The sequence below is a fragment of the Cryptomeria japonica genome, chromosome 3 (genome assembly GCF_030272615.1).
Source record: "Cryptomeria japonica chromosome 3, Sugi_1.0, whole genome shotgun sequence".
In the NCBI taxonomy this organism is placed as follows: Eukaryota; Viridiplantae; Streptophyta; class Pinopsida; order Cupressales; family Cupressaceae; genus Cryptomeria; species Cryptomeria japonica.
This window is the reverse complement of record NC_081407.1, coordinates 64,385,744-64,412,853: the sequence shown is the minus strand read 5'-3', so window position 1 is coordinate 64,412,853 and position 27,110 is coordinate 64,385,744. Positions and strand designations below refer to the sequence as shown.

The 27,110-nt window shown below is 39.5% G+C and overlaps 1 protein-coding gene across 5 annotated transcripts in view; it reads right to left on the bottom strand.

Annotated features, from left to right (window-relative positions):
* LOC131032595 (probable serine/threonine protein kinase IRE4) overlaps positions 1-27,110 on the bottom strand; it is a 317,811-nt gene that overhangs the window by 163,746 nt on the left and 126,955 nt on the right. The window lies entirely within an intron of this gene.

Sequence of the window (27,110 nt, the reverse complement as noted above, 5' to 3'; positions counted from 1 at the left end):
ATGAAGCAATATATGTATGCAATTTCCTGTTAGGCCCAATATGGAAAGCTAATGTACTGAGAGGGGAGGGGTGAATCAGTACTCCAAAACTTTTCTTCAATAATAACCTTACTGTTATGCATAAACAGAATAGTGCAGTAACATAAAATAAAGTTAAAACAAACAGATAACAATCATACATGATTCACTCCATAACACATATATTTTGGTCACACGGAAACTCTTGGTTAGAGAGAAAAACTGCAGTGGGGATGGCACCCACAACTTCACTACTACAATAATAAAGATTGCTCGGTTAGAGCTACATTTAGCTATTTCTGATAGCTTACCCTGTTAGGAGTAACAAGATCTATTAGATCTACCTTACTAAAGGATTTCACAACACTATATAAATGCTGCACCTGGTTAGAGGATTTACAATTTATAGACTTGGTTAGAGTCTTTTACCCTGTTAAAGGTATCTCTTTCAACTTCACAATTTTACAATAAAATCATTACAAATATCTGCAACTTTACATCTGAAATGTTATAGCAGATTCTATGTGCTCAGAATAAGATTACCTATCTTGTAGCATACCTCGGTAACCCATATTGTAACTCGGTAAACCCTTCTGTTTACTCTGTTCTTCGACTGTTCACTGATAACCTTCTCGGTGACCTCTCTGTGTCTCTGTAACAGTATTCCTTCATGCATACACACACATACATTCATACACATTCATTTCTCTCTTCCCATGCTGTATAAATAGATCTCTTACAGCAGTGATCTAATTCATTGCTTCGATCTTACAAAAAGATTCCTCGAATGAATAACTAAACAAGATATTTCATTGGTTAGATTGACCTCGCAATCAAACATAATCTTCTAGTGCAATTTCCAATGTAAAAACGGTTAGATGTGCCTCGATCTTGTAACACGTTTTCATATGCATGTCCAGGTTCAATGTATCTGGTAAAACGTTTCACTCGGTGAATATCAACTCGATGAGTTATCTTTACTGCTCGGTAGCCATGAAACAATACTCGGTAAACAACTCGGTGAATACTACATTCTATGACTGCTTTCTTCTGTAACCGACTAGACTGTTCATACCGACTTCTCTGTGTGTACCGACTGCATGATTCGGTAATACTAACCGACTAGAATATATAGTATGGCTTTGGATATAAAACTAATGGCAATTTGATAAGTAGTAACATTTCCTTCATTTGGTGAATCGATAAATTGGATTTTTGCCGATGTTTCCATCTAGCTTTTGTAATCTTTTGTTGTTACATGGATCGAGGTTTGTGTTAATTCACACTGAATCCTATATAAATTAGAAAAATAGAAAACAACCAAGATAGAAGCAATAGTCAAAATAGAAGATAATTGGTCAGACTTTAGCAAAAAAAAGCAATAACTATTACGTACAGAGCTTAGTACAAAACAAAAATATGTAGTGCCTTTTTTAATGCTTACGTCTATTTTCTAAAATCTGCACTTAAAGTTAATAAAGTGCACCCAAATCATAAGGTGGCCGAGGGTGCTTTTTATGTGGATTTGTTTCTTTTGAAAGAAAGGTGCAGGGCCAAGGTCCCAAGCATCTACTTAGCTTATTTTGTTTAGAAGCCACTTCTCAATTTTTTTAAAAGTATTTTGTGGAGCTAGTGGTCCCATGATTTTCTAATTATTTTTTGCTTACTTTTAAGCAGTTATTTTAAATAATAATGATTAATAAAGAAAATTTGGAAGGAAACAAGAAAAAAGAGGGAAAGAAAACATATTTTTCATTATGCAGTGGCTACATAATTATAGCCACTCCCAATTTTTCTTAACATAATTTCAATCTCTAAAATGTAGCAGCTCCACCATAATAGAACAAGATTTCAAATTATCGTTTCTACTTAATTTAAAACAGGCATGAGACAACTTGTGCTGCTTAAATTATGCAGAAAATCTAATAAGCGGCTGCATGGAACAATGACATAAGTGAAAAGAAGTCATGCTTAGGAAAGGTGTGGATTTCTTAAGAACGTTTTTTTATTAATTAAAAATAACAAATAAAATCACTAAAAAGTTCCTAGGTGAAACGAAGAAGAAGAAACGCACTTTTCTTATTCGTTTTCCTTTTCTCAGAACTATTGTCACATTCACACCTATTAAGGAGAAGTTGATATTTGTGGGGACTCTTCAGCTGGGAAAAATGTCTTAAAAAAATGACATCAGAGATGAAGAAGAATCAATTGTTGATGGAAACATTGATTGTCCATCTCAGAGTAAACTAAAATTTGTATTGTCTCCATTTTATGCAAAATTGTTTTGTAAGTGATTGTAGGTATGGTAATTAGTAAATAAGACTTGTCGGGAGTTTTTAGCTTAGAATAAAACAATGGTTAGCAAAACATTAATTATTGGGAAGTTGTACAACAGTTGATGGCCTAACCAACCGTGAGCTCTTTATATATGGATCCTGTAATACTAAGGAGATGGCATGTAATGGTATGAATGAATATACTAGTTCCGCAATACTTTTATCTTGTAACAGATTGTTCCATGTTGATGAGTAATACTATATGCCATTTGTACTCTATGTTGTTTTATCTTTCATGAATGTTTTTACTGTACGTGTGTGTGCCATATCTGTGCCATATGTGTGCCAAGTTTGTTCCTGTTCATCCACACCCTATCATCACTTAACATTTTGGCTCCGTTGCCTAAGTTGAATCTAGAGGTCTCAGGAGGCAGACTGGCGGGATGGAAGCATAATGGGTCAACCATTCGACCAACAAGTTCTGGTAACAGACAGTGACGTAGAGGACAACAACAAAGTAACCAGGGAGGATCAGTTGACACAAGACTTGATTCGCGCGTGGGACGTTTCCGTGGACCAATACGTATAGCAAGAGGCTGGGCAGAGAGTCGTCTCGACTGGTATGGTACGGGTGGAACTCAGTGTGAACGAGGCGGTGTATGACCTTCTAGGCAATCTTCCAAGGTTGTTAGCACGTATGCTCGTGGAACTTGAAGCGCAACGAGAAAGCGTACGCAGGGAACAGCGAAGGCAACAAGTGCTTCAGCAGTACAAGGAAAGGAGTAACATAGGTCTATAATTGTGGTAACATAGGTCATTTTGTGCCAAATGTCTACAAGTTGCAAGTGAATGCAGTGAGGAGAAGTATATTACAAGAAGGGAAAAGACAAAAGAAATTATTACAGCAAGAAGAAGAAGAATTTCCGAAGACACGAGACAAGCCTATTCCTCAAGGAAGTAATAGCTCATCTGAAGAAAGTGATGAAAGTTTTTCGAGAAGTGATAGAGAAGAAAATCTCTTCATGGCGATAGAAACAAAAGAAAAAGCTCCAAGGTGCAAAGATAAAGGAAATGAAAAGATTGAAAGTGAGGAAGATACTATAGCAGATCTTGAGGAAGAACTTGTCATAGCCATAGGCGAAATTAAAAGACTCAAGAAGCGGAATTCAAAGTTGAAAGACCAAATTCAAGAAAACGGTGAAAAGTCAGAAAAAATAATAAGGGATTTGAAGACTCAAGTTGAAGAAGCCAAACGTATTAAAGATGTTTTAAAGAACCAACTAAAGGCAAAAGAATCGAAGAGTGAGAAGGTTGAATCTGAAATCGTTTCTTTGAGGAAGGAACTAAAAAGGACTAAAGATCAGCTCAATAGAAACATAAAGTTTCGTAAAAGTTTTGAGATGTTAGAAAACCTTATCACTTACAAAGATCACTATTCATCAAAAGCACTCTTGGGTTTGATGGCGAAAGTTCACAAACTACAAAGAGTTTGGAAAATAAGAATTATGCTATGGCTGTAATGTCCCCTAAAAGGCTGTGTTAGGAAATAGGGACAATTACTTTAATTCTTCACACTTACATTATTAAATTCTTGCAATTGAACTATGATATGAGCAATATCACTTGCTATATCCGATATGCATAATAACCTATATGCTAAAAGTGAATTCTTATGATATAAAATAATTCTTGCTAGTTCAATAGGGCAACATGGCTTGTCAACTGAATTGAATATGAATTGCTTAATCTGACTTGACATCTGAAATATGAGATGATTGGTAAAATAATTACCCCTATAGCGATCCCATTGCTTGCAACTAGTAGTGTTGTATCTGATGTAGAATTATGTTCTTGCAACCAGCTTGTGCATAAGAAGGTAGAGGCTCAATCAAAGCAATTCCAAATGAATTGAAAAATAAGTAATAGAAGTGTTTTTTTCCTTCAATGGTAGAAATGTCTTCTTATATCTTGATTTTCAATATGACAGGTGGTGTTTCCAAAAGATACAACTATTCATTAATTCTTCTTGTTGTATGCTAATTGCACGTTTCCAAAACGATCGCTGTTTACTTCTCATGCCTCTTTAATTTAATCTAAAAGTTCTCTAATCAGTGTTTGTTGATGACTTATTAATCTTGTTTATTAATTCGATACTCAATGCTTACTTAGTAGATATCGTTCCTTAATATACAGATCAGTACTGAACAAAATGGTAATGATCATTTCAAACACTATCTCCATTCGCTACCACTGAGTCACGCTAATCTTTATTATCGTTATCTGCAATGGTTTCAATTATAGTGCATTCATTTTGTCAAGGATATCTGAATCGCAGTTGGTTGTCAGAATATAGATCCTCACGACTGTTAGTTTTAGGATCAGACTGTAATATATAGATAGCAAAATCAAAAACCCAAAAATCAATGCACATAAAGGACACCAGAATACCCTGCGAAAACCTCCCTCTTGGAGGTGAAAAACCCAGCAATAATCTCAGATCTTATTAGGCAAAATCAGTATAAATCTTTACAAGTCTGCTTCAACACTTGAAGCACTTGACCAACAGAATATGCACAGTAGAGTGATAGATTCAAAACTAGGGCGCAGCAGTATTATGGACTTATCTGCAAAACACTTGAATGCTGATCAAGGAAGACAAACACCATTCGCTGATAATCAAGAAGATTCGCAGCCCTTGAATGGACTCGCTGTCTTGGAAGAAGTTCGCTGTCCCTAAGAGATAGTTTGTTGTCCTTAGGAGAGAATTTGCTGTCGTTAGAAGATATTTGCTGACTGTAGATGCTATTCGCTGATCACTTCTGAATGAATGTATTCTCTGATTGTTTCTGACGGAGATCATTGTGTGGAATGAATGTGTCGTAAGCATGAATGATGCTTTGTATATATATGTGACATAGCCTCCCAATTTACCTAGGTCGGTTTTATTGTTTTGGCGCCGAGAATAGGATCAGACCTATAGATAACAAGTTGCATTCATATAGGTCTTGTCCAATACAATTACAAGTTACATATAGGTCTTGCTTAAGGACAAGTTACATATGATACCCAATTAGGGCCAGACTTACACAAAGTCAAATTGAACCAATAATAAGCCTAAGGCCGATAGGCCACTTAATTTCCAAGAGTACTGTTGACGTGTCTTAAATCGCATTGCTACGGTTCCATCCGGCCAACACAGAATAGAATGTACTCACTGAGTATCCTATCCTCTCTTGATATAAGGAAATCCCTAATGCTGGTTTTGTTGATCAAAGGGGACGACCTCAAGGTTTTCATTGTCAGGTCTTCACTGCGGGATTACTCAGTGATTGATGTGATTTGCTGGGAGCACAAGGGGTCTTACGTTTTTGCAACAAGGTGGTCTGTTGTGATTTTCGAACTGCGAAATAAAATCAAAAAGGGAAGGGTTCAGGAAGCCTAAGGACAAGGATGATAACAACTGATGCAGTGGGTAGATAGATTTCGATAAACCAGTTCTTGTTTCGCCAGAGATACCCTCACAACTAGACAAAAACGGTGCAAGCTCCAAGGGATGAAGGATTTTCAGACCGGAGACACTCGTTTTAGGCACCCAATTCTGGTGCAGCCTAAGACGAACACCTACAGTTGAACTAAGCACAGTTTGGGTTCAGACTAACCATGCACGGTGACCTACAATCAACAGACCCCCAATGGTATGAACCAGAAATGCATCAAATACCCCTCCACACTTCACCATTAAAATCCCTGCACTCTAAAATTAACCAGCTGAAAGAAACCATGCAAACAAACCAAAACAAAGACAACAAACACCATATTTCAATGTTCATATATTTACTTCAGCTGCCATTACAACAATTTCTGCAGCATCTCTATACTATGCTTAAAATCTAATCTATTCTAACTTCTAAAATCTAACTACAAAATTCTCTCTAACTTTCTAACTATCTAACAAAAATCTCTAACCCTTTACAAAAGAAAGGCCTCTGCCTTTTATAGAATTTACAAAATTGAATCGAAGGCTAGGATGGACTACATCCAGGGGTCCTGATCTGCCTTCCAGAAACTAGCAGCCTAAAACCATGCCCATTAAATTCTCACTCATCCATTCAACCACAAATCCAACTACCTGCCACTATTTGGCTTTAATTCGGTCAATCTAGTAGTTGGACATAACTGTCCACAACTGTTTTGTTTCCCCTTTCTTTCAAAATATCTTAAGTGCACCCCACAAATAGTTTTACATTAAAACAACTTCAGTTTATAGAAACTAAATCCAGCTGTGTACTTTTCCTGAGAATGCATGATTGTTGAATTCGGAGTGTTATTCGGTTTTGGTGGTGAACTTTAACTTTGTTCAGCGACACGCTTCCCAATGCTCAGTTGCTCTCGCGTTCCTGCAGCGTGTTGCTGCATCCTCTTCTTCAGCATTCAGTGCCTGGCTCCTTGACGTTTCAGGCCTTCTCCTGGTTCCTTCTGGTGACGTCTTGCGACCTGCAAACAATCAACCTTACCTTAATAAATCAATTTGAAAAATTAAAGAATTTAATTTAACAAACATTAATTTAATGCCTGGCTCGAGAAGCTCTTTGTGAGATGTATCTTTTGAATGTTTTCACTTTTCCTCTGGGAATTCAGGACTTTAGGCAAGTTGAGAGATTTGTTTTGAGGCTACTTCTTTTGAATTCATTAGGGCTTTAGGATTAAATTGCACGAGTTCCCACTTGGTTGACCTCTTGGCAAAATTCGACTCCTTAGCCAAATTGCAAACACCTTTAAAATACCTTTTCCTTCTACTTGGCAAAGCTCAGATTTAATAGGTGAAATTTCAAGTTTATTCAAAATCACGATGCTTGCCCACTCAATTTTCGGGCCGTAGGGGCCTTTTGCGAGATTTTAGTTCAAATGCTTTCACTTATTTCGCGATGTTAGGGTCAAGAAGGGGGAATTTTCAGGCTAAAAACCCATTTTGCAAACTTAATAACAAAACGCCTAACTTACGCGATTTTCGGGGGGGTTTGAGAGCAATTGCAAGGTTTAAAACTTTAACATCGTGACTTCCACGCTATATACGAACTTCGGCGAAATAGGATAGTTTGCAAACTTAACTTCAAAACTTTTCGCAATTCCCCTATGTCGCGAACTTCGGGGTTTTCGGAGGCTTTTGAAAACTTTATAAAAACCGCTATTTTGGAGCCCTTTGAAAACTTCGGCGATTTTAGCTCTTTTGCAAACTTTATATTTCGTGATTTCCACCAATGTCAAACTTCGGTGAAATGGATGGTTTTTCAAACCATGTGTGAACTCTTATTACTTCGCGATTTACCTTCTTCATGCAAACTTCGGGGTTTTTACACTTCGTGCAAACTTTATAAATTTCACAATTTACCCTTGTAATGTGAATTTCGAGAATTTTAGACTTTTTGCAAAGTTTATGACAAATTTCGGGGCTTTGGGGGCGATTTCAAACTTCGGCGATTTAATACCTTTTGCGAATTTTGGAAAATGAGGGAGGTTTGCAAACTATGAACTTCGCGATTTTTCCCTATGGCGTGATTTCGGCGAAGACCTGCTCTTCTTTCAAACTCTAACCTTGCAATTTATCTTTGAATCGCGATTTCGGAGTTTAGAAGAGACTTTTACAGGCTTTATACTTTAACATTTACGCCCTTTCTGGCGAATTTCGAAGAATGGGGTGTTCTTGCAAACTTTAAAATCACGATCTCCTTTAGTCGCCGAACTTCGGCGATTTAATATCTTTTGCAAATTTAAAACTTCGCGACTTCGCCCTTTCTATAAACCCTCGGCGAAATGAGAGTCTTTGAAAGCTTGTATCCTACGATTTACCCTTGGAAAGTGGATTTCGGAGGTTTTGCGTGGATGAGATTTCGATGATTTTGCATTTTATGCTACCTAATACCTCTGCGATTTTCTCCAGGATGCGAACTTCGGCAAAAAATAGGGGACTTTGAAAACTTTGTCAAAAAATCGCGATTAACCTCAAGATGCCGAATTTTGGCGATCTTAGCCACTTTGCAAACTTAGAACTCTGCCATTTCATTCTCCGTTAGCGAAAATCGGGACTTTAGGTGGTTTTGAAAACTTTTAAAATTTATAAAAAATCGCGATTTGTAGCTAGGTCGACCCTAGAAGGGATCCGACCTAGCTACAAACATCAACACTCCCTCTTAGCTAGGGAGGAGACCTTCTTAAGATCTGAGCCACATGGCTACTCCCATGACAAATGCAAATGAATACAACCACCATGGCTACTCCCATGGATGACGTTCACCATAGCTACTACCAAAGGGTGAACAAGCACAAGTGCTAAGTCATGGATTTTATTCCATGACATCCACCATACCTACTCGTAGAGGGTGGATCCACCATGCCTACTCACAGAGGGTGGAAGAGGACTTTCACCTCAAACTTCTCCTAGAGAAGAGTGTATTACCACCATGCCTAGTCGCAGAGGGCGAAACAAGGGCTTTTGCTTCAAACTTCTCTTAGAGAAGAATGCATTAACAAGGGATTGCACCCTAAACTTCTCCCTCACAGAGAAGAGCTCATTAACAAGGGATTGCACCTCGAACTTCCCCCTCACAGAGAAGAACTCATTAACAAGAGCTTTCACCTCAAATTTCACCATCACAGAGAAAAATGCATTAACCAAATCTTCATGATGACATGGCTCCCTTTGAAGCTGGAATGTCAAACTCCCTCTGAAGATGAAATGTCAGCCTCCCCCTGAAGCTGAAATATCAGGCTCCCTTTAAAGCTGAAAAATGACATTTCCTCCTTTTAGAACAATCTTGTGACGTATTCACACATCGCCCCATTGCAAATGGGGACCCCTGCTTTTTTCTTTCTAGGTTAGTTTTCTTTGCTTGTTTGTCTGGGTTTGTGCTATTAATCTTTGCATTGAAGAGTTTCTAGAGAGCTCATTGGGATAGGATGGTCTCTTTGGGCTAAAGCGAGTAAAATGAGTAGCGAGTGAATTTGGATTTTCTTGTTGAAACCCTCCCCTTGGTTAGGCCTGGGTCTTGTTTCTAGGGTTGAGTCTTGATTGAGTTTGAAGAAGTCTTTGTGTCATGCTAGGAGTCTTTCCTTTTGAGACCTATGCACTTCAGTCAAGTCAAGGATGCCTTGGACATTAAGTTGAGCAAACTTTTGATCATGAACAATGAGGAATTTCGATGAGAACCTCAAATTTACTCCTGACCCTTCCAAGGGTACAAGAGCGAATTCCACAAAAGAAAGCTTCCCCTCCCCCAAACTGGATGAAATACTCTATCTCAAGGCCTTGTTTGATGCAATATCCACTTAACTATCCCTTGCAGAAGCATATCAATGAAACTTGAACACAAAGGCTAGAAGGTAATGGAGAATTTGAGCTAGATTGTGAATTTCGCTCCTGCCCCTTCCAGAGGTACAGGAGCGAAATCTTCCCTAGCTCTCTTCGCCCTCGTATTTTTGGACAAATACATCACTTTAAGGTGTGGATTGGGAGGAAATTAGCTTGAATTCACCCTTGGAGATGCCTTGGACAAACTTGGACTCGGAAATTTGGAGAGAGTCTCAAATTTGAGTATTATTGCAGAATTTCGCTCCTGACCCTTCCAAAGGGATAGGAGCGAATTCCTTACAAATCCTCCTTTATGCCTAAGTTTAGACTATAAACCTTGCTCCCATGGCAATTGGAAGAAGATTAATGTGTTGAAGCCTTGAAAAGTAAATTGAATGTACTTGAATCATGGAGAAATTTGGAATTTAAGCTTAAAGAAGAATTTCACTACTGACCCTCAGAGCGAATTTCTCTAAGACCACTGTTTACCGCTACAACTGGTAAATTAAATACAGGAAATAATAATGTACATGACAATGCATACCAGACACAGTAGTAAAATATATCTTTATTCGCACATTCAATTATTACAGAGAAGAGACCAAAGATGGTCAGCCAAGGATTACAATAGATCCGACAATACCATCCTCTTCCTTTACAATACATGACATACTTAAAGGACCCGACGGTTGTCGAGAGGTACACAACCGTCAACCAACCGACACATAATTACCCCCGACTGACAACCCATTCAATACAATTAATTAATACCTTGTCGGATAACAAATATTATCTAACATAACAATAGGCAATTTATGCCGACAACATCATCCCCCCCAAAAGAAAAAGTCGTCTTCCAAACCACAAGCCAACATCAAGTAATATTCAGGAAGACTAATGATATACAATGACTTCGACTGGACAACCCCAACTTGTAGTGTACCTGCTAAATCAAATGGGGGTTTGGGGGTAACGCCCCCAACAGGGGTCTCGAGGCAGTGAATGATTTCCGTGATTTTTTAAGACGCCAAAAACAATGCTGATGAAGCCAAAAAAGAGCTTTAACCAACGTCTACAACATGCCCTGAAGAAACCACTTTGCTGTACGGAACGATGGCATTGAGAGGATTGTACCATATATAACACGATGAGAACTCCACACGCAAGCTGAGGTTGATGATGTACGGTTGATTGGTGTTCCCATACCGGATGCAACCACTGTCGTACAATGCGAAAGAAATGCTCTGGCCGTACGGTGTTGACAATAGGCTTTGCCCGTACGAGATGGAGTATCCTCCGTACGGTGTGGGCAATATGATCTGTCCGTACATGACGGAATTGACGTACGGCAATAACTCCTTGGAACTTCGAAATGTGTGTTGGCAATAGGGAGCGATGCACTAGGTGCCGTATGGAACGAATGCACCCGTGATACCGTAGGAGATGAATGAACTTGCCATGCCGTACGGAATGAGCTGAAAGCCATACAATACAAAACAATGACCGTTGTGATGACCATTGTGAAGTCCGTATGATTATTCTACAATTATGTCGTACAATTGGACGTACGGTTCTGAGGTGATGTACGTGACAAGGAGAAGGTGGCCGTATGGTGGTGATTCCCTCATGGCGGTTTGATGTCCATATGGTGATTCCCTCCTATCAGTTTGATGTCCGTACGATGGTGATTCCTTCATGGCAGTTTGATGTCCATACGGTGATTCCCTCTTGGGGGTTTGATGTCCGTACGTGATTCCCTCTTGGCAGTTTGATGTCCATACGATGATTCCCTCCTAGAAGTTTGATGTCCGTACGTTGGTAATTTCTTCCTGGCAGTTTGATGTGATGTCGTCTTGGTCTTTACTAGCCTTCGTGTCCTCTTCCGTACGGACTCCATACGGGTTGAGCTTTATTCCCTTCATCTAGCCCCGAACCCTGCTAATGTACGGTTTGTCTGTGTGGCTTTTCTGAATTTCACCTCTATACAGATTTGTGGTACGAAACTCTTCTTGGGTAGTATTCCGCAGGGTGTACGGATCCTTTTGAGGTAAATGGTGTGCTTCCAAATTCCGTACGGATTTGTTGTACAAATGATGTGCTTTCAACTTGTACAACCTTCTCTCATACAACCTCCCTATAGCATACAGATGATGTGCTTCATTATTCCTGCATCTTTTTTTCTCCTTCTCATGCGGTCTAACCCCATACAATTCGTTCAAGCCTGTTGGACTTTGCACTTCCTCAATTCCACCAATCTCTAGCATGTTACAGTCAGGTTGGAAGAATTCATAATCCTCCATCTGCCATTGAAATAATCCATTAAGATCATCCTCAAAGCAATCTTCCAGTTCGAGCACTGCTTCATCTTTGGGTTTCATGCCTTTCCTCCCCCTGTCCATACCTAACTCTCCACCCTCAGACTCAAAGTCCGAGGGTGCTAGTTCTTCACTCACCACCTGGTTCCTCAAGTCAATGACATGCTTCCTCCCGTCACTCTCAATCGAGAGTGTTTTGCTTCTAGTTATGATTCGCCTTAGCAGTAACCAACCATCCCCTCCCAAGGAGTGCATCGTACGCCATCTTCTGTAATTGGATGACTACAAAGTCCAAGAAAAATTGTTGTGTCCCAATCATTACTTTTCGTGCCATCAATGTTCCCAACGGCTGGACGTCGTTCTGGTCGGCACCTACCAAGTGGAAGGTTGGCAGCTAAAGCTTCGGCTTCCCCAGACATTTCCATGTGTCTTCTGGCAGTACATTTACTCCCGAGCCTCCATCGACAATGGTGTTTGTCAACTTCTTCCCCATTATTTCCATCTTGACGACCGTCAGCTTCCTCTCGATGCTCACCGTCAACAACATTGGATTACTGGACTCATTCCCTTCGACTGATGGTTTTCCTGTCAATTCCTCCTCATGTGACTTACATTGTTCATGGATGACTGTCTTCACTGACTGTGTTGGCAATTGCCATTCTCAGTTGCGGCATAGTTTGAAGAAGGTCTGTCACCTTGATGGATACGGTTGTTTGTAACACCTGTCGGACTATGTTCTTCTCTGACTCCCGCAATGACATACTTGCAGTTCCATTGGAAGCTACTTGTTACTTCGCCAACACTTGTTCTACTTCGGCTTGTTCCTTTTCCGTACCAGAGTTTGAATACATCACCTTCTTTGTTTGTGCTCTTGTGATTGCCAAAACTACGTCCTCTTGTTCCTCCATGTCCAGCATATTAATACCCTTCTGATTCGGGCAGTTGGTGTCTTCATGGTCACCTGGTCCACACCATTTGCACAATAATTGTATGTTGTCTTTCTTGTTATGGCAGTCTCTTGCAAAGTGTCCCCATTCACTACATTGTCGACACTTTATGATAGGACGTCCTCTGGAGTCGAACTATATTTGGTTTCACCCTCGTTGATTTCCATAACCACTTGGTGATACATTCTGTGATTTCGATGGGCTGGACTCTCCCTGTGTGAAGAGTACTTGTGTACTTCTCATCTTCAAATTGTATGGACACTCCTTGATTGAATGCCCCAGCACTTGGCAAATTTCACAAAACATATTTCTAGGACAATTACCTTTCGTGTGCCCCTCCCTTTTGCACTCAATACACCATAGTTCATTACCTTCATTGCTGGTTCCTTTCTCAGCCTTCAATTGTTTCATCATTCTCAACATATCCCATCGAAGGGCTCGTACGGTTTTGGATTCTTCATCACTACTACTTTCGGTGCTCTCATCATCATCGGTCTTCCTATTCTCTCGGGAGGAGGTTTTATTTTCACTCTCGATGTCCATCGCTCGATTGTACGCATCGGTGTATGAGGACGGAGGCACCACTTTCATCTTCTTGCGCAGTGAGGGTATCAAATCCCTCCGTGAACTACCTCTTCTTCAACCCATCGGCTAGCTGGTTTTCCATCTTGTTCAACAGTTATTTGAGCCTACGGTTGTAAGCGCATACACTCTCATTTTTCCTTTCCTTGGTACTATAGATTTCGGCCACGGTCTCATTATCATCCGTCAAGAGTTTGAATTCCTCCTGGGACACCCTCTTCAAATCACTCCATCTCGTCTTGTGTTGGGCGTCGAGGTCTGTGTACCAGTCAATGGCGATCCCCCGAAGGGTGGCGGGAAATGCCTTTAGTGAGTAGTCCTTGTCATCTTGTCCATTTGCCTCCCAAATGGTTATGCATGTTTTGCAATGTCGTACCGAGTCCTCCGACTCGTCTCCTATGAACTTCGGCAGTTTCTGCTTCTCCTGGTTGTTCACCATTGTTTTCACTTGGAAGGTACGTGTGTATTCGCCTTGTGTGCCGGACCTGGGTGGACTGTTTCGACCACTGCATTCCGGTGCTTTCCCTGCACTCTCAGCCACGTAGGCATCCTCTACACGTCCACCTTCAGCATCCCCAACACTTCGAGGCTTCGACTCGTCTCTGTGCTCCCTCCGACCGAGGGTTGGCAGATCACCTAATCGCTTGGTCTTGACCACCTTGTGGCCTCTTCTCACCTTTGATGGGATCTACGGACATGAATCACTCAAGGCTGACCCGATTTCTTTTGAGGCAACGACGCCAAAATGTTTACCGCTACAACTGGTAGATTAAATACAGGAAATAATAATGTAAATGACAATGCATACCAGACATGGCAGTAAAATATATCTTTATTTGCACATTCAATTATTACAGAGAAGAGACCAAAGATGGTCGGCCAAGGATTACAATAGATCCGACAATACCATCCCCTTCCTTGACAGTACACGACATATTTAAAAGACCCGATGGTTGCCGAGAGGTACACAACCGTCAACCAACCGACACATAATTACCCGAGACTGACAGCTCACTCAATACAATTAATTAATACCTTGTCGAATAACAAATATTATGAAACATAACAATAGGCAATTAATGCCGACAACAACCACCTTCTTGCCCCTTTATTTGGAACAAATTCATGATTCTATGCCTTGATTGAGGAGGATTTGATTCGTACATGCTCTTGAAGTGGATTCAAACAAGTGAAGTGATGAAATATAGATAATTTATGCAAAAAGCAAAATTTCGTTCCTGAACCTTTCAAAGTGTCCAAAGCGAAATTTTTTGAGGTCATGTACCTTCCAAAGGTACCCAAGCGAAATCTCTTGAAGCCTTCTTTTTTGCTCCTAATTTGCATCAAATCTAGACTCCAAAGGCATTGGTTGAGGTTGAGACACCCTTAGACAAACATTTGAGTGAATTGTGGTCACAAAATGTTAGGAATTTGAGCAATAAATCCAAATTTCGCTCCTCTCCTTCCAGAGGGTCCAGAGCGAATTTCTTCAAGAAGCCTTGTACCTTGCTCAAACCTTTGAACTAATCTATTCCTAAGCATTTTTGAAGGAAAACGAATTGATCTTGATAAGGTAAGGGTGAGAGATGAATTTTTATGAAGGAAAAATGAGCAAAATAGATATTTCGCTCCTGACCCTTCCAAAGGGTCCAGAGCGAATTTCTTCAAGAAGCCTTGTACCTTGCTCAAACCTTTGAACTAACCTATTCCTAAGCATTTTTTAGGGCAAAAGACTTATTTTTGATAAGAAAGGGATGAGAAATGAATTTTTATGAAGGAAAATTGAGCAAAATGCAAAATTCGCTCCTGACCCTTCCAAAGCGTCTAGGGCGACTTTCATTATACGTCCTATCCTTGGAGAGGGTCCAGAGCGAATTTCATTATAGGTCATGTCCTTGCCCAAGGTCTAAAGCGAAATCCTTCTTTTAGGCCTTTTTGGGGTCAAATCAATGACGTCTTCAGGAGAGAGGGATTGAAAGATCAAGTCTAAGACAAGGCTAAGTGAAAAGTAGTATGAATTGAGCCTAGAGGATCAAATTCGCTCCTGACCCTTCCAAAGGTACAGGAGTAAATTCTTTCAAAATCTACATCTCACCTCCAATTTGAGTAGAATCCTTGGTTCAAGAATTTTGCATAAGGAAGAATGATCTCATCCAAACCTTGAGGACCTATAATCATGGTTTGAACTAGTAGAAATGAGTAAACTTGATGAATTTGAAGACAAATGTCAAATTCTCTCCCGACCCTCTCTAACGTACAGAAGTGAATTTCTTCTAAAAGAGTGTCTTTTCCTCCTAGCTTCAAGGGAAATTGATTCAAATATCTTCTTATTGATGATTTAAGGTAAGAAACGCCATGTTAGAATAAATATATATTATGTATTCTTAATCATCTTTTGTTCTCTTTGTAGATCAAGAATGTCGGGCTAGAAGGAAGAACAAACAAAGACAAGGAGGACGTCATTAGGAAGCTTCATCATCCTCAAGAGGCCCCTTAAGTGCATAAAAGAAGACGCAAAGTGCTAAACACTTGGAGTGTTTAACAGTTGCAAGCAATGGAGCTAACCATCCTCAAGGACCTCATTCTACCACATGGAGAAATCACAAGATGGCAGAGAAGAAAGATCTTATAAACACTTCAAGGTGAGGTGAGCTACCAGACGAGGAGTGACTTAACCGTGAAGAGGCTTCATCAAACACAAGAGAGCCAAGGTAAGGTGCGCCACTCATCAAGTACATTAAAGACAAAGGAGGATCGACTAAGGTCATCACAAAGCAAGTAACAGACAAGGTGGCATCCCAGTCACTGTTTGTCCAGTCAGAAGGGTCGCGTGTCCAGATTCAGTGAATCACGCCTATTCATGAAGGCACAAACTCCGATGTACCTATCGTTGTTTCCTATTGGTTCTCAAACATTGAATGTAATATTCTCATTGGCTAAAAGAGTTTGTTGTAACAAACCCTAATTAGGGTTTTCATCTTGAAATCCTAGCCATTGATTGTAAATTAATCAGAGCCATTGAATTGTAAAGAGCTCTCTATATAAAGCTCTGGCTCTTCATTTGTAAAATTTAATGGTGGGTGAATAGTTAATAGCTAATAGTAAGTAGAATACAATAGCAAATAGAATAGAAATTAGAGTAGAGTAAGAAGAGAAGGCAAGAAATTGTTGCCTTGGTTGTAAAAGACTCCATTTTCATTGAAGATATGGTGAAATGTATTGTTTCTTGCAATATGCATGGTTTCTTGTTGAGTCTTCATATTAGATGGTATATAATTAGATTAAATGGAGAAAATTGTTGAATGCACTCATGTGGAATCCACATAGTCTATACCACTAGCCTCTTGCTGATTGTAAATGCGCCCTGCGTGGTCAACTGGCATTGAATGAGCTTAACTTCAAATTGTTATGCGTCTATTGTTCATACATTAACTTGAATGGTGATTAGTGTTTGACGGTGATGATTTGAACATCTTCAGAACTACCCTAGAAGATTGCACTGAGCTGATGTCAAATTGTTCAGTTTGATGGTGAGACCTAGCCCGGTAGGACTCCACCTAGTCTTTCATCTATATTCTTACATTCTAGGTCCTAGAATAGATTCTCTAAACCCTATGCTTTTGAGATTTCTTGATTTCCTGGTAAGTAGTTAGGACTCAAGTTCTAGCAGATTAAACGCTCAGGCATTCGAATGTAAGTCCCCTTGTGATTCCAACATAATCACATCAGACCAAATTAAGCTTATCCACACGTAGAGACCCTACATACGGGAACCTTGGAGTTATTTCGATTGCTCCTTAGGCAAATCTTCAGCATTCGAATAACTTTGTTCAAGAGAGGATAAGATACCTACGGGTATTTTATTTTGTATTTGATTGTGTATAAAAGACACATCAACAAACAAGAACCCTTCTGAGTTGACATTTGACCTTGGCTCCTCCTGAGGTGTCCCTAATGTCAACTTTTGCAGAAGAAGCTAGAGGAGTAATGTGGCCATACTTGTCACACCTAAAACATTGAATGTGATATAAGTCCTTTTTCGGAACAGGATCTGGACCTCTATCACTATCCCTCTTTTTTCTTTTGCCTCTTTTCATAGAAGTGTGTGTAGCAAGGACTTGATTTTCCACATCATAATGATTATGCTAAATTCCTCTTGACATCAACCTTGACTCTTCTTGAATACAATTAACACGAAGGCGATCAAATTTGGGAAATTTGGATCTCCCACTTATGCCTTGGATAAATGGCTGCCAAGAGTGAGGAAAGCAATTCAACGCTAGCATGACAAGACCCTTGTCCACAACTTCATCTCCAATGGCACTAAGTTGATCTCTCAATTCTGCAATCTTCATAAAGAAGGATATAACTGATTCACCCTTTGCAATCTTGACTTGATGAAGTTGCTGCCTCAATGCAAGTGCTCTACTTGTGTTGATGATCTCATATATCCCTTCTAATGTCTTGAACATATCTCTGGCTGAAGGCATCTTGGAAATGATAGGCACAAGGTGATCCTTCACGAAGTCAACCAGGATCTTCTTCGCTTTGTCTGCATTCTTCTTGAAATTGAGTTTCTCTTCTTGATCTTCAGGCTCAGGCTAATGTTTTCCTTCTACAAACTGAAGTAGATCATTCTCTTCAAGTGCAATAAGGAATCTAACCTTCCATGAGATGAAGTTCACGGCTCCATCAAGTCTATCTACAACCTTTAAACCAGTCACCATCTTCAATGTTTGAAATGGCGTGAAAAGGTAGGAGCGTTGCTATCACAAAGTCTGATCACAACTAAGTCAACCTTAGCTCTGATACCATGTTAGTTTTAGGATCAGACTGTAATATATAGATAGCAAAATCAAAATACAGAAAATCAATGCACATAAACAACACCAGAATACCCTGGGAAAAACTCCCTCTTGGAGGTGAAAAGCCCATCAATGATCTCAGATCTTATTAGGCAAAATCAGTATAAATCTTTACAAGTCCACTGCAACACTTGAAGCACTTGACCAACAGAATATGCACAGTAGAGTGATAGATTCAAAACTAGGGCACAACAATATTATGGACTTATTTGGAAAACACTTGAAAGCTGATCAAGGAAGACAAACACCATTCGCTGATAATGAAGAAGATTCGCAGCCTCTGAATGGACTCGGTGTCTTGGAAGAAATTCGTTGTCCCTAAGAGATAGTTCTCTATCATTAGGAGAGAATTCGCTGTCCTAAGAAGATATTTGCTGACTGTAGATGCTATTCGCTAATCACTGTTGAATGAATGTATTCTCTGATTGTTGCTAAAGGAGATAGCTGTGTGGAATGAATGTGTCATAAGCATGAATGATGCTTTGTATATATATTTGACATAGCCTCCCAATTTACCTAGGTCGGCTTTATTGTTTTGGCACCAAGAATAGGATCAGACCTATAGATTACAAGTTACATTCATATAGGTCTTGTCCAATACAATTACAAGTTACATTCATATAGGTCTTGTCCAATACAATTACAAGTTACATATAGGTCTTGCTTAATTACAAGTTACATATGGGTCTTTCTTAATTACAAGTTACATATAGGTCTTGCTTAAAGACAAGTTACATATGATGCCCAATTAAGGCCAGACTTACACAAAGTCAAATTGAATCAATAATAAGCCTAAGGCCGACAGGCCACTTAATTTCCAAGAGTACTAGGTCGGCCCTAAAAGGGATCCGACCTAGCTACAAACATCAACAACAACAATACCTTTTTCAGAGTTCTAAAAGCATTTGGTTGCCATAGCCAGTGACATCGTGCGTTATAATTTGTCTGATATTATGGTGAATGTATTAATAGTTGCAATACGCAAGGTGTCTCAATTTTTTCATTAATCGATGCCTTCACTGACTTCATCAATTTACTGGATCGATTGTTGTCTCAGAAATTATTCTCTTCCTTTATATATTTGCCTCAGTGAATCGACCTATCCATCTTGTTATCGATAATATCTTATCAACTATTTGCAATATCCTCAACAATTTTATTTTTTTCAACAAGATTAGAAGTGCAACAACACCCGTTAGCATTAGAGAAATGAAATCCAAACTAATTGGAAAGAACCCTACACCTTTTGATCACCCAGGGCCCAAACTAGGAGGGTGAGGGCATACGTTAGAAGGGGATCGTTAGTCACAAATTGCTGAAAGTACTGATTACAATAATGGTCGGCAAGCCAACCCCTTCCACTTTCCAGCGGGATAGACACAAGAAAGTATGGAGGTAAACCAGCCAAGGAGAAACAAGAACATAATCAAGAATGAATCACACTACCGCATATCTCAACGGGAGGATGAACACATACAACAAAGCTCAACTCAACTGCTTATGCCGCTGGAGGACCATTACAAACAAAAATCACAAGACCGCTTATGTAGCGGGAGGACAGAATTACAAATATCAAATGTAAGCGGCAAGCCAGCCTCTTCCACTTTTCAACAAGGTATGCTTAAAAATCTAGAAGTGGTTGATAGTACTACTATTCAACCTTACAATATAGAGATAAATGATTAGAGTAGATGAATAATGCTGATCACAAATGACAACTACTTCCAAATTCAACACAAACATAAAGCAACTACTCCTAATCCTTATTCTAAAAGATAATAACACGCAGACCAGCCACTACCGAAACCACCAAAATGCTCATAACTAATTCAAATCTACTCGGAATCACACCAAATCAAAAGCAAATGAACAATATGACATAAGTGAACATTTAAGAACATCAAACCTGCAACTTCAAAGTCCGAAACCAAATGCACGCATCCCAAGTCAACTATGGAAGGGGCGGCCCAGCAAAAAAGTTCGACCAGCAATAGGAAAAACAGATCAGCAAACTATCTTCTGCGATTTGGAGTACTTCATCGCCTATGGTATAGAGAAAATCAAAGCCAATACCCATAACGAAACACTCAATAGGCAGGGAGGTAGGATTGAAAGATTGATTTAGCCACTATACGCCGAGCACAACACCAAAAACACAGCACACTCAGGAAATTGGAAATATTACAGCAAACTCAATCACATTGACGCTCATTCTACTCCTCTGAATGAGAAATAGACTCTCCCACAGCTAGGTGCTATCTCCCAAGCACGAAACTGATACAAGCTAGGAAGGATGCAACTTTGAAGCAAAGGTCTGGCACAATTTTGGCAACACTTAGTTGTGAAAATGTTCAAAGATCCTCAAATGAGAGCCCAAAGCTCTTATTTATAACATTTGCTCACCCAAATTCAAATTCAACTCCTCCCAAATTCGCCCACATTACATGACATTTCATTTTACCCAAATGGGTGTTGCATTTCCATTTCATTTCACCAGCATATGGCCGTCCAAGATGTAATTTCACTCTTCTAGACAAGTTCGAACTTGTCCAAGGTCCACAAGTAATAACTTAAAACACTTTTCCCATTTCGACACCTAACTTAGGAGAAATAATAAAATCTTATGAATAGAATATATTTTCCCTCTTTCTTAAGTCATCCAGTTAATAATTAAATATTAAACTTTAGGACAGTATTAATATTTAACAAATCATTTTGCAGACCAAGTACTAAACAATGCCACTGTGGACTTAAGTGCTAGAAAACCATCAGCTGGAATGGGTTGGAGCTCTCTACTGCATTGCTAAAAATAGCCTTGCTTGAACTGCCACTCACTAAAAAGGGTAGGGCATGAAAACATCACCGAAAAACATGCTCGTCAAACCCTATGAGAGTGTAATGTCCCCAATTTTAGCCTTTTGGCTAATAGGAGTAATAAAGGGAAATTAATTAAATTAATTTCTTATAAAGTCATTAAAATAAATTAATTATTAAAAAGTGACTTTATATTTAATTAATTTAATTAAAAGTGACTAAAGTATAAAAAATAAAATAATAATTAATAGTCACTTACTAAAAATAAATAAAGTGTACCTACCCTCTTCTAGAAGCCTTTCATGATGGGTTATAGAAAAAGATAAATAGAGGAGGGTAACAGAAGGAGAGGGGATTGGAGATTGATTTGATGAAGTGACTGATGCGTTGCATTGGTGTAATCTCTGAGGACGCAAACCTTCACCAAATTGGATAGAAGGGCTGGACGAAACCCTAGTTTCTTCTTTTGGGAGTAGGTTCATGATGGGATCTACATTGGTGCCTAATTTGTTAAGTCTTCTTTGAAGACAAATTTGCATAAGAGTGGGAGACATTTTCAGTCTTCCAATTTGGGCCTATTAAGGAAGTTGATTGCAGCCATGGTGAGTGTCTTGAAGAATTTTCAGAGTTAGCAAATGGATCTTCATTATTAATCAAACTCATTCAAGGAGAGGTCGATTTCTATAGGAGGAATATTTTAGTGATTTCACATGTTGATTGGTGACAATTTTGATGTCTGAAGCAAGTTCGAGGTTCAGGGCTAAAACTCTAATTTTGTTCATATCTCATTGTGGGAGTATCCCATCAAAGGTTGATTGACCACGGTTTCATCTATGAAGGAAGGCGATCTCTCTTGATGCAATTTTGAAGTGATTTGTGAGGAGCTGCAGACATTAATCAGACTGGTGCAGATTCATACATTCCACGATTATGATCCCTATATCATCATTGAGTATCGAACTTTACATTGGAGGGCAGCAATTTTAATCTGGAAGCAAGGCGACCTCCTTGGGACATTTTGGTATAAACTTTGGTGATAAAATACATCACATTTTGGTGTCTGATCAGAAAACGGATCTGAGGGATAGAACCTTTCGATTTGGGTCATTTCCACTTGTAATGGCATTGAGATTCATCAGGGGGTGAAGCGCTGTCCTCTAGGTTTGAGGCCGACCAGTATAGTAGGCGATTGGGGGCACTTGGATGCAGATTTCATTGTCTTCTCAGACCTATCAGTCACAGCAGCAGGGGCGACATGAGACGGGGTTCAATCTTGCACATTGGAGACACTTTGCTAGTGGATATTGCTTGACTCTTCATTGCTTCATTCAGCGATTTCTTCCAGGTGCATTTGGCATTAGAATATCTATGTATTTATCACTTATACACATGTGTTGATGGTTGTCTTGTGTCTTCGAATACTCTGAAATTCCAATGTTAAATGGATAAGACTTGGATACTCCATTTGTCATTGTAATAAGTCTAATGTTTTCAAATGAAAGGAGTAATAAGTTGAATTCTGAATCCATTTGTCATTGATATGTGGTTGCAAGCCAATTGTTTGACTAAATGTCTAGTGGCTGTAGTTGATCATTACACCCTATGGAAGTCATGATTTGGTATTAGAAGAGTTAGAATTGAAATTATAGCATTGTGTATGTTAGTATGATATTGATGAGATCATTGGCAAACTTCTTGGGTGTTGTTTAACAACATGAATTCTGATTGAAAACTCAGACCAGCAGACTGAAACCTTGTAGATGATTTATTTGACGATATTCGTTGGGTTGGAATTCATCATTTCTATACCTATATGAACAAGGGATATTACAAAGAGAGCTCAGAAAACCCAGAAAAACCTCAAAATCCAGTCAGCTGCCAAAAACCTACTAAAAATAGTAAGTTTAGAAATCACTCCGAAACAGAGTGCATTTTAGACCATCGTGAAGCTCTCGAAAAACCCAGAAGGAATCCTCGGTTCATTCTGTCAAACTCCCACCAAATAACCCTGAAAACTGCGAAGAGTCCTCCTAGAAAATAGTAAACCCTAATTCCTCATTCCAATCAGCCTACAGGTCTCTAGAATAGGCCAATGGACCAATGATTACTCCTTAAGAAAGGAACATTACAGTCCACCCTCCCCAAGATTGCTTTCCCTCAAGCAATCGCAAGCTCGGATACTGCAAAATCTCCTCATTCTTCCAAGTGGCATCCTCAACTAGTAAGTTCTTCCATTTGATCAAGCACTCCTTGATCAACCTTTTTCTCAAAGAACGCTCCCTAAGTCAATGATAGCTTCAAGAATCAAAACCAACTCTCCCTCCTCATCTAGTGGAGGCAACTTTGCTGAACTCACTAAATTATGTCCAAGAGCCTTCTTAAGGCGAGACACATGAAATAGCTTGTGAATCCTAATGCTCGCCGGAAGTTCCAACTCATACGCCACTTCCCCAATTCTCCTGATGACTCTGAAAGGCCCGTAGAAACGTGGCTTCAATTTCTTAACTCCACTCTAATTGAGAGTAGATTGTCTGTAAGGTTGGAGCCTCAAGTAAAACATGTCGCCGACCTCAAAAGTGCACTCAATCTACTGCTGATCAGCATACAACTTCTGTTGATTCTATGCATGTTGGCGATTGCCCCTCAAAGACCTCAAAATATCCTGACTCTGTTGCATCATATCCTTCGCCTGAGGGGTTTTGCTATCACCAAATATCAAATCAGCGAAGCTTGGAGCTTCATAACCATAAAATGCCATGAATGGTGACATTTTGATGGACATGTGATAGGAGTTGTAACAATACTCCCCTAGGTCAACGATCTCGCCCATGCATTCTGCTCCTCCGAGACATAGTTTCTAAGATAGGCTTCTAACCACTTATATACAATCTCGGTTTGCCCATCAATCTGGGGATGATAACTTCTACTTGGAGTGAGCACAGTACCACATAATCTGAAAATCTCTTGCCAAAAGCTACTTAGGAGCTTGTTGTCCCTATCACTTACAATGTTCTTTGGCAATCCATGCAACCTGAACACCTCTCGAAAGAACACATCAGCAACTTGAGTTGCCGTAAATGAGTTGGTGATGGCGAAAAAGTGAGCAAACTTGGTCAATCTATCCACCACAACATTTATACAATCCTTCCCCATGGCTCGTGGCAACCTTGTGATGAAATCCATGGATACACTTTCCCATTTTAGACTTGGACTGGGCAAAGGTTGTAACAAACCAGCTGGTAAAGTATTCTCATCCTTGTTCTTTTGGCATGTATGACACTCCTTGATGTAGTTCAAGACATCATTTTTCAATCCTTTCCGAGAAAATCTTTCCCGGATCTGCCTGTATGTCTTCAAATAACCTTGGTGACCAGCAAGAGGAATGTCATGGAAGGTCTGCAAAATCTTCTCCTTAAGCTTAGTTCAGGCACAATGAAGATCCTTCCCTTATATAAAATCAACTCACCAACCAATTTATACTTTTCATCATGAAAAGTTGTTGGCAAAATGGTCAGTACTCCCCTCAGGGTTCGTGACAAGGGACTAACGCCTCTCGTGCGATCCATATCTCTACAGTTTGTATCGGGCGTTGACAAATCAGTCTTTTGACGCAACAACAAACTGGGCCAATAAATGGTATCAAAGCATTGGGTCGTGGGTTTGAATCCCCTTGGGTAACGTTGAGGGGGAGATTGTTGGCAAAATGGTCAGCACTCCCCTCGGGATTCATGACAAGGGACTAACCGCCGCCCTGTGATCCATATCTCTACAGTTTGTATTGGGCATTCACAAATCGATCTTTTGACGCAACGACAAACTGGGCCAACAAAAGTACCCTCAATGATGTTGGTTGCAAACTGATTTTTGGCATAATCAGCAAGCAACAAGTCCCTCCAATCTGCAGTAAGCTCACACAAAGATCTCATGTGGGGTCTTTAAGACAAAGCATCGGCCACAATGTTATTCCTCCCGTTGACATATTCAATGTCAAAGTCGTAAGCCTGTAGCTTACTCACCAATTTTTATTGTCTCTCCTTCAAATCCCTCTGGTGCATGAAGTGCTTAAGACTATTATGATCAGTCTTAACAACAAACTTACTCCCCACAAGATACTGCCTAAACTTAGCAAGAACATGCATTATGGCAAGCATTTCTTTGTCACATATGGAATATAACCTTTCAGCTCCTCTCAACTTCCTGCTTTCAAAGGCAATAGGAAGCTTGTCTTGCATAAGAACCGCACCAACACCTTCTCCTAATGCATCACATTGTAGCTCGAAGGGCTTGGTGAAATTTGCTAGAGACAAGATAGGGCACGAGCCCATAATCTCCTTAAACTGATCAAACAAAGCTTGTACCTTTTCCGACCATTCAAAGGCGCCATTCCTAGTGAGATCTGTGAGGGAGCCAGCCAACTGAGAGTAACCCTTCACAAACCTCCGGTAGAAACCACAAAGACCCAAAAATCCCTTCAAATGTGTTATGTTTTCAAGTGGAGGCCAATCAATGATAGCCCTTATCTTTTCAGGATCAACCTTCACACCCTCTGCACTAATAATGTGGCCAAGATAGAGCAGTTCTTTCACTCCAAATTCACATTTGGACTCCTTAGCAAATAGGGATTCGGACTCCAGTATGCTGAGCACTTCATCCAAGTGCTGCAAGTGCTCCTTCCAAGACTTCCCGAAGATGAGGATGTCATCAAAAAATATGAGCACAAACTTCCTTAACTGCTTCTGGAAGATCTTATTCATGCAAGACAAGAATGTGTCGGGTGCATTAGTCAAACCAAAGGGCATGACTAAGAATTCAAAATGCCCAAAGTGACTGTTATCAATGAAGCCTGCACCCTTTGCTAAAGCTGTGAACTTCAGCTGCCTATTGAAAGATGGGAACACTTCGAGGTTGTGGGTAAACTAAAGACTGAAGTGGACCTCCAGAGTAAGCTAGTTCTTTTCAAATTCTTCACCTAAACTAACAATTTCTTCAGGGAAAAGAGTGAGGAGGAGGACATATGAAACTAAAATCTAACCCTAAGGTGATGCACCAGATGATATGTTAAAATTCAAATAAGCAAATGATACATAGTATAACAGTGATAATGAAGCTCTTTTATACTACCCAACAACCCATAATCCCTGCATCAATACTTCATAAGAAGGCTGGGTAATCACAATCCTAAGAGGAAAAAACTCCTTTCACAACCTAAGACTGGTAATTACTAAAAAACACAGCTTATGACCTGCAAGAGTATATGTATTCCTATATAAGGCATCAACAAAAAGTGCAATTTTAAGGGGGGCAAAAAAGCCAACCACAAAGAACTGTCTAACACTAAAGACACACAGTAACAGAAAAAATGAGAAGGTACAAGCTATTATCCCTGCCAAAAGGTATCACCAGGTTGTATTATTCCTGAAAATGTGTTACAAAATCATCCAATTCTGCAGAAAGAACTTTGAAATTACAATCTGCCAAAAGATGAACAAGTCAGAACCCCCACAAAGAAGAAGGAAGGTAGTATATATGCTTTCCAAAAAGCAGATAATGAATAATAAATTCCACCTCCTCTTGGGCGAGCAGAAACAAAAACCCCCCTTAAAAAGACCTGAAACAAGTCTGAAAGGGAGAAACCTGGGCCAAAAGTCAGGCCAACCCATACTGCAACCATAAAAGCTCTTAAAAACACCATAAATGGCCTCAAAATATCTCCTGACAGGCCTGCAAGCCTTCATTAATGCAAAAAAATCTCTCTCCTTTTGACTTTAAAAATAAAAATACATTTTATAAAGTGACTTTTTTTAAATTTATTATTTAATTAAATATTTTGTTTTATTCCATGCTTATGTTTTAAAGGCAAAATGCTAATAAATGAAATAATGATAAAGTTATTAATAAAGTGACTAATTTCACTTTAATAACATTTTATTATTATTTTATCTGTTATC